Source organism: Arachis ipaensis, chromosome B04, assembly GCF_000816755.2.
Source record: "Arachis ipaensis cultivar K30076 chromosome B04, Araip1.1, whole genome shotgun sequence".
Classification (NCBI taxonomy): domain Eukaryota; kingdom Viridiplantae; phylum Streptophyta; class Magnoliopsida; order Fabales; family Fabaceae; genus Arachis; species Arachis ipaensis.
The window spans coordinates 94,101,964-94,110,991 of NC_029788.2; the positions used below are offsets into that span (position 1 = coordinate 94,101,964).

Consider the following 9,028-nt stretch of genomic DNA (forward strand, 5'->3'; position numbering starts at 1 on the left):
TAGCTGAAAAAAAAGGCATATGCAAACTTGGTTAGACTCCACAAGCCATATGCATCTATATACTAAAATTTATATACTAAATGTCATATGAAATTGCACAGAATTGCTATTAGTGTGTGCAACTAAAGTCATTAGCTATATTAGATTAATGAACTTGCTACTAATCAATGGTCATTCTAGAGATGCTCACTGCACCATGGCAAAAATCACCCGCGACCTCATGTTGCACCCATAGGGCTTAGGGCTTTAATGACAAGATAACCAATAAAAATGAGAATCAAATATAAAGGATTTCTGCCATAGAATAACAAACTTGGGTTAGACCAATTACATTACGTAGATGGAGTAGAGTGGTATTTACGTGAACACAAGTTTAACAGTAACACATTATATATTTGCACATTATAAAGTTAACACTCACCTTAGAAGTGTCATAAACTCGTTAAATCCCAGAATAAGCAAGGCAACAATTGCCCATGGTAGAGGTAACCAGTTGTTACCACTCTTGTTGGCCTCTTGAAATTGAAATGGAATTAGGTAATTAGCATTATAATTTTGTCATAAAAGATATACTAATATAGCATAATTAAGGGAAAACCATTAAATCAACGAGTTCATCAAACGAACAAGAGCTCAGGCCCTGTCCCATTAGCTTCCCAATACATTCAAACAATGAATTAAAATTTTTTGGCAGCGCATTGCAGTTTATCATGGCACACCATATATTAATGAATATAATACTCAGTATTGAAATATGAACAAATAGAGGCAGGAAAATTAATTTACTAGACAATAACAGTATAAATTTGTTTGCATTTTTTTTTTGGGAAAACAAGAGTAAAATATAGCAAAGCAAACTAGAGGTAGTGATATCATAGGTATATAATTATAATTATAGTGATAATGAAAAATAATGTTATCTTATACTATAACATATCATAAAATTAGCTATGCCAAACGAGTTCAAAGCAAAGGTAGAATTTTTGCTACAAGTTTGCTAGGTATCAACCTCACTTCATTCCAATCACATAAGCTATTTATGAAAATGGGTAAATAATTGATCAAAATGCACCTTTTCCCAAGTGTTTGAAGCAAGTGGATCAACTGTTGTGATTCTATTCTCTTTTTCATTGGGTGAATCTAACAATGCTTTTGCTAAAATATTCTCAATGCTAAGAGTGTCATCTTTTTTCAAGTTTGAACATTGCAAGACTCGAGCATAGGAAATATACCATTCTTATTAGAACAAAAGCAACCCAGTACAAAATTTGTAAGAACCACATCAATGTGAAAGGTTTATCTCCCTATCACCCCCATCCATTGATGTTCACAAACTGAACATTCAGATTTTGTGTTTACAGAGAAGCCAATATACCTTGTGAATCAATAACAAAAAAGCTAATATACCTTAGACGACGTGAGGCAAGGTAGCGGGCAAGGCATCGATAGTCCAACGGCACGAGGGAGGGCGGCGACAGCCTGCCAGTGCGAGGCAGGGCAACGAAGGCGGAACAAGGCAGGACACGGGCCATAACCGGATGGCGTGAAGCAGGGGAGCACGCAACGAAAACAGGTTGGGAAAGCAACCAACGAGCAAGAAGGAGAAGAGGACTGGGAGAATTGATTTTTCTGGGTAAGTTAGGGTAAAGAACAAGAACAATGAATTAGGATAAAGAACAAGAACAAACGATAACAAATTTGTTTGAAATTGGAATTATTTTTAAGGTTAATTGATTTTTTTTTTTAAATAATTTGATGATTTGAATTTTATTTTAATTGTTATTGAAGAATTATATATAGTAATATAATATTTTTTAAAAAATAAATAAAAAATAAATATTGATGTAGATAAATATAATCCACGTGACAAATTTTTATTTGTCCATTTTTTATCTCGTACCGATACGTATAAATTAATAATCGTACAGTAGCAATCATCAAATAAAAAAATGGCCAAATAAAAATAAAAATAAACTAAAATTCATGAAGGGGAACAAGATTGAAAAGGAAACAAACATTCCATATGGTATTCCTGAATACGCGGCAATTGATCCTTTAATGATTACACAATTTTTTTTTTCAGTCCAATTCAAATTTTCTAGATCATTTTGTCTTCTTACCGTTGATTTTCATTATTCTATCCTTCTTCATGGAGGAAACAAATCTTTACTTCAGATCATTTTGCAATCATTCATTCATAAAATGTTGTCTTGTTTATTATTTTTTCTGTTTTCTTTCAAATATTTGTGATAACAAATCAATATGTAGAGAAAATTCATTCTTCCCCTACAGTGTATAAAAGAAAGAACCCAAACTAAAATTGTTCCTAAGGTTTAACTTGGTTTTAAAATCGTCCTTTTTACCAAAATTTTAAATTTTATTTCTAAATTACTCCTAAATAAAAAAATTATAAAATAAAAAAAGAAAAAAAAAAGAAAAGAAAACAGAGGAGAGGGAGAAAGAATGCGGAAGGGAAGAAGAAGAAGAAGGGGAAATAGAGGCAGCTCCTACTCCGACGTGGTCTTCTCCCTCAATTCCTCTCTCCCGAACTCATTGTCTTCATCGTCCTTCTTCTTGGTGAACTCAACAGCGATGGTTTGGCAACGGCGTTAGAATCTCGGCGATGGCTGTCTTCCGAATTCACTGTCTTCGTCGTCCTTCTTCTTGGTGAAATCAATGACAGCAGTTTGGTAACGGCGTTAGAAGCTCGGCGATGGGGCAGCGGCCTCCTTTGACGAATCCACATTTTATGGTATTTATTTGCTCTAATTTAGTAGATTTCATCAACTTTTCCTACACTTATTCCCTAAAATAGTATGGTTTTGTGAATTCTTCCTAAATCGTGCATAAGATTAAAAACATGCCTTTTAGACCCTTAATTTGCTAATTTTAATTCACTTTAATTCCATTCGATGCCTTGAGCGTTTGATGAAGTGATTTCAGGTTTAGAAGGCAAGTATGGATTGAAGGAGTGAGGAAAAATTATGTAAAAGTGAAGAATTCATGAAGAAATCAAGTTTGGAGAATTTTACAGCCATGCGTACGCACAAGCATTCATGTGTATGCACAACTGCAGTTTTTACATCCATGCGTACGCACAGGAATTGATGTGTACACACGACTTCATTTTTTACAACCATGCGTACGCATGGTCAGGCATGCGTACGCACGAATGCGATCACATGACTCATTAATAAGAAGACGCTGGGGGGAGATTTCTGGACCTACCAAAGCCCAATCCAACTCATTTCTGAAGCTATTTGAGGCCAAATTCAAGAAGGATGAATAGGAGAGCAATTAGGTTTAGTTTAGAAACATGCTTTAGGTTATATTTTAGAGAGAGAAGCTCTCTATTCTCTCTACAATTAGGATAGATTAGATTAAATTTTTCTTAGATTTAGGTTTTAATTTTTGTCTTGATTTAGTTTTTCTTGCAATTTCTTGTTATTACATCTTGGTTCTCTTAGTTTACATGTCATTTCCTTTACTTTATTGCTTTTAGGTTCATGACTTCTTGTTAATTTTAATTTCCTATTAATGCAATTTGGTGTTTCTATATTTATTATTACTTAATTGAGTTTTTATTATTGTTATCTTGTATTTGGTAGCTTTAGATTTTATTGTTATTGTACTTTTATGATGCTTTTATTTTATTCCTTCCAAGTATTTGATAAAATACTTGGTTGGATTTTAGAGTAGATTTTAGCATTCTTGGCTTGAGTTGAGGACTTAGGTTCCTTGATATCATTGATGTCTAGTTTGATTGTTAATTTAGGGTTGTTAGTTAGTTTTAGGATCAATTATGTCCACTTGACTTCACCCTCCATGTTAGAAGAAAACTAAGTGGAATTAACCCTTTGCAATTACCATGTTGTGGTCAATGATCTAGATAGGAAGCCTTGACTCTTAATCCTTTCCATGAGTGCCTTTTAGAATTTGATTTCTTAGTTGTTAGTTTACTTTTTTGCAATTTATATTTCCCGTTCATCATTCCAAAAACCCATAAAAATACTTTTCCATAACCAATACTATGCACACTTCCCTGCAATTCCTTGAGAGACGACCAGAAGTTTAAATACTCTCGGTTTTTATTGGTTTGCATTGTGACAAACAAATTAAACTTTGATTGAGGGTTATCTGTTGGTTTGGATCTATACTTCAACGGAATTATTTTGTGAAAATTCTGAACCGACGATTTACTTCCGTCACTCTTCTCCTTCTCCGATCTGTTCACCCTATTTGCCCTTTCTCGCTCGCGCTCTCTCGTATCCCTCACGGTGCTCGACAGCGACTGCTCCGCACCACTACTCCTCCCTAGGGTTCCAATTCTGCTTCTGTTTCTGATGTTGTTAATTACATTGTTGATCACATTGTTTCTGATTATGATTTTGATTTTGTTAATCTATTGTTTCAAATTCTGATTCTGTTTCTGATTTTGTTAATCCATTGTTAATCATATTGTTTCCAATTTTGATTTTATTTCTAATTTTGTTAATCCATTTTTCTTATGCTTCTCTTTCTTCTGCTTCTATTTTTTATGCTTCAAATTCTACTTATGTTTGTGTTTCTATTTCTGTTTTTAATTCTGCTTCTACTTCTGTTTTCAATTCTATGTCTGCTTTTGTTTCTTCTGCTTTTGATGCTGCTTCTATTTCTATTTTTATAAGTTTATTAGATTGTTTATGCTTCATTGTTCTTGTTGCTGAAGAAGAAGTTAAGGAAAAGAAGAAGAGATGTTGTTGTGATAGAGAAGAAGAATAGAAATGAGGTTTTTGGTGAAAAAGGAGAAGGGTATTTTGGTCCGAAGGACGATTTTAAAACTAAGTTAAACTTTAACGATGATTTTGTATGCAAAAAAAGGTTGGGGACAAAAAAAATTTTGTCCTATACCTTAGGAACCAAAATCGTACTTAACCCTAAAAGCAACAAGGCAAAGAATTCGATAGTTCTATAACATTTAGACTATTAAATGTTCCCAATAATAAAACATATTTTTTACGTGTTTTAATAATTGCCAAATTGTCTTTATTTAATCTTAATTACATACTTTTAAGGATTTTAAAGAGATAAGCTTTAAATACTTTTAAGGATTAATTATCAAAAGAGATAAACTTTAAATACTTTTACGGATTTTAAAGAGAATCGGATTTTTATGATTTGGTGGATTTGTGATTTTAAATTATTTGGTTTTTAATAACAACGAAAAGAGATTTAATTAACTAACCAAGACTTTAAAATAGTAAATTAAGTATAAACCCAAAGGTGTAGGGATAGGAGAGTGAGTTTGAGGTTTTAATGAAATTAAACTTAAGAGTTGAGAGAAAAAGAGTTATTTTAAGGAATATGGTAAAAATTGTGTGGTGTTTGAATTGGAGGTAAGTTTGGTAAGTTATTTAAAGGTTTATGCTTGAAATTGAGATGTGAATAGTGACAATTGGTTTTGATTGAGGTTTGATGATGATTTCGAGATTGAGAGAGAGGATAATGATTATGTATGATCGAGGAATGGTGATGATTAACGATGATCATGAATAAGAATGGAGTAAAATGTGCAAATTGAGTAGTCTTGATTTTGGTTTATTTTGAATGAGTGGATTGAAGTAGTTTGGGGTAGTTTTGTTGAGTTGAAAAATGTTTTGGCTTATGAATCTTTGGAAAGTTGATAAATTCTGTTTTTGGTTAAAAAAAAAAAACATTTTTGCCAACTTCAGCGGGGCCGTAACTCGGCCCTCGGAGTTGAAAAATTTTACAAAACTAGATTTCTATGAATATTTATTTATCGATCTTTCTAACGGTTTAAGAATGGTTGAAAAAAAAATTTTGTGAAAAATTTATGGAGGTTTGAAATTTGGGTTAAAAATTAGTTTTTACAGCATATTAGCTTTTTCACATTCTGATGTGCCATGCATACGCGGAACTCATCGTACGTACGCGGGAGTTGGTCACTGCCAACACCCATGCTTACGCGACGCAAGTCTTGCGTACGCGAGCAAGTCCCACTGCCCAAACCTTCGACGTACGTGAAGGTGTGGTCCACATATGCGATTTTGTTAAATTTTCACTCATGCGTACGCGAGTATGTGCATGCATACATGACCACTCTATTTTTCTAAAAATTGAATTTTTAAAATTCTCAACCATTCCTCGAGCCTTCTAAATCTTTATAAACCCTGGTACATGTCTAGAACCGGTGAAATTACAGATAGAGGAGTTAAGAATGAAACCAAAGTTGAGTTAGTGAATTAGAGAAAGATGAACAAAATGTGAAGTAATGTATGAATGAGATTGATAATGGGGTTGGGAATGGAATTGATAACGAGGTTGAGAATGAGATTGATAATGAGATGGATAATGAAAAGTGATGATGATAATGAAATTGATATTTAAAGTGATTCTGATTGATATATATACCTACCTGGGTAGATGCAGTGGCGATGATCCACTTGCTCTGGGTTTGGTTTGAGTCTCCTAGGGTAGATGTAATGGTTCACCCCCACTTGCTACTGGTTGAGAATGATATGTGATTTAAAACTTTATCTGATTCCCGAATTTCCCTAGGTAGATGTAGTGGGTCGGCTCCACTTGCTCCAAGTTGAGATTTGAGATTCTGTTGACCCTCCCTCACAAGATGTGGCCGGACACTTATACCTTTACGAAAGGTTCCCCCAATGCATTTGATATATGAATATGAATTTTTGAGCTTGGCGATGTACACACACAGGGACTGTCCAGGGTTAGCTACTGAACATGTCGGGTTTGAATCTCATTAGCCATAGGGCAGACATGCATCATTTATATTTGTGTGTATTTTTTGGGTTTGAATCTTGTTTTTGGTTTGCCTAATTGAGCAATTGCATCTATTTGATCTAATTTCTCTATTTATACTCTCTATTTGTGTATGCTTTGCCGATATGCACACACAGGTACTGTCCAGGGTTAGCTACTGAACATGTCGGGTTTGAATCTCATTAACCATAGGGCAGGCATGTATTATTTACATTTGTGTGTATTTTTTGGGTTTGAATCTTGTTTTTGGTTTGCCTAATTGAGAAATTGCATCTATTTGATCTAATTTCTCTATTTGTACTCTCTTTTTGTGTATGCTTTGCATTGTTTTATCTACGTTTGACAACCGGAAGATCCCTCATGCTGGCAGTGGTAACGCTGAGGGTTATTTCTGATATGTGGTAATGGAGGTTGAGGCAGGATGGACTAGGTGTTGCTTTATTACTCTAATATATGTATTAGTTGGATATGAGTGAGTGATGTGAGTTGGGTAGGAAGTCCTTAGATACGCCCTTGGTCTTTTTCATTTCTTTAAACTGTTCACTTTACGACTTTACGACTTTTCAAAGTAAGTTTTTCTACAAAGATTTTCCAAAAGGTTATTTCAAAGATAAACTGTTTTATAATGAAACTAATTCTATTTGCAAGTATCTCTTTGCTTTGATGGTATTTCTTTCCCTGTTGAGAACCTGTGAGGATGGTGTTCTCACCCCCCTTACATATTTTCTTTTCAGTAATAGGTTCAGGAAGCTTTGACGCGAAGCCACGACCAATCTATAAAGCTTTATTTATATGTGTTGTATTTTCTGTTGTTGGTTTACTTGAGATTTTGTCCCTTGTCATTTGTTATTTTGAGTTTTTAGAGGGACAGGTATTGTATTTTGAGGATGGAATGAATAACGATATATATGTATTATATTATGTGATTATACTTATGTGCAGTGACGGACCCAGAAAATTTATGTTGGGGGGGCAAAAATAATACACATTACTATTAAAAGATATATTAATTTTGGGGTCATTTAAAATTTAAAATGGGGGCATATATATATATATATATGTTTAAAATTATCAAACAAGAGTGGGGGCAAGTGCCCCCCCACCATGATGCTTGGGTCCGTCCCTGCTTATGTGTTTACGTGGTTTAAAGTAAAATGGCTTTTTGATTTCTTAGTTAAAAGTTCGGTTTATATTCGCAAAGGCTCAATATTAAATAAATATAGTATGAAATTAAAGGATTTGAGGTAGGTACCGCCAGGACTTTTAGTGTGATCATGAGGTGCTAAAAAGTTAGGGTGTCACAAAAGACATTTTAAACGTCTTTGCCTGAGTGCTCACCAAATACAAAAGGCTCGGATTTTTTGAACATTAAAATATGAATTATTTGAGATTATAAAAAAATGTTTTATGAAAGACAAGAAAAAATATTTAGAATGAAAGTCCAAGCACTTGTCTTAAAGGTTTTGGCCCAAAGTTGGGCCAAAGGGCTAAGAACTTGAGTTGGGCCACACTTGAACTCAAGCCCAAGTATATAACCCCACACTTAATGAAATTTCAGCCACCCCCTTCGTTCCTGAGAGAGAGCAACGTTGGAGAGAAGAGAAGAGACTGAACCCTAGAGTTCACTATTTATCATCATCTTTAATTGCTCATAACGTTTGCTCTAGAGCTCCGATCGCCGCACTTTTTGTGGCGACACGTCGCTCTCGACACCCTCTTCATTTCTATCTCAAAATTTTATGGTGAGTAATCTCAAGAACCCATCTCTAATTCTCAATTTGCTTCTAATTTTGCATTTGGGTTTGAAATATAGAGGGAATGATGATTTTGATGTTTAGGAGAGGATTAATCTTACGTCCTAGTGGGGTTTTTTTTCCCAAAGTTCCGTTAGAAAAGGTAAGAGAACGTTCCTCCATTGATTTTTTCTATTATATGTGAAATCCTATATTGAAATGTATGAAATTTGGTGTTATTAGATTAAATTAAGTTAATTACAATATTGGTTTGGCATGTGGTGTAAGACTCAGAATTTTCGAAAAATTTCATTATGAGCTAATTTCAATTTATTTATTCATTAAAGACTTTATTTTCAAAAATTATTTTATTAAAAGTAATAGAGCGAAGTTTTGATAATTAAACTAGAAATTTTATTTAATTTTATGATTTTTGAATAATTTTCTATATTTAAATTATAAATCTTAGTAGTTGTAAAAGAATAAGAATTTTATATGAATTGATTTTA

General features: G+C 33.6%; 1 long non-coding RNA gene across 1 annotated transcript; it reads right to left on the reverse strand.

Annotated features, from left to right (window-relative positions):
• LOC110271132 lies at nt 7–1,745 on the reverse strand. The gene is made up of 3 exons (XR_002361331.1): nt 1,408–1,745; nt 422–515; nt 7–294 (listed from the first exon to the last, which is right to left on the reverse strand). It is a non-coding gene; the product is annotated as an uncharacterized LOC110271132 (long non-coding RNA).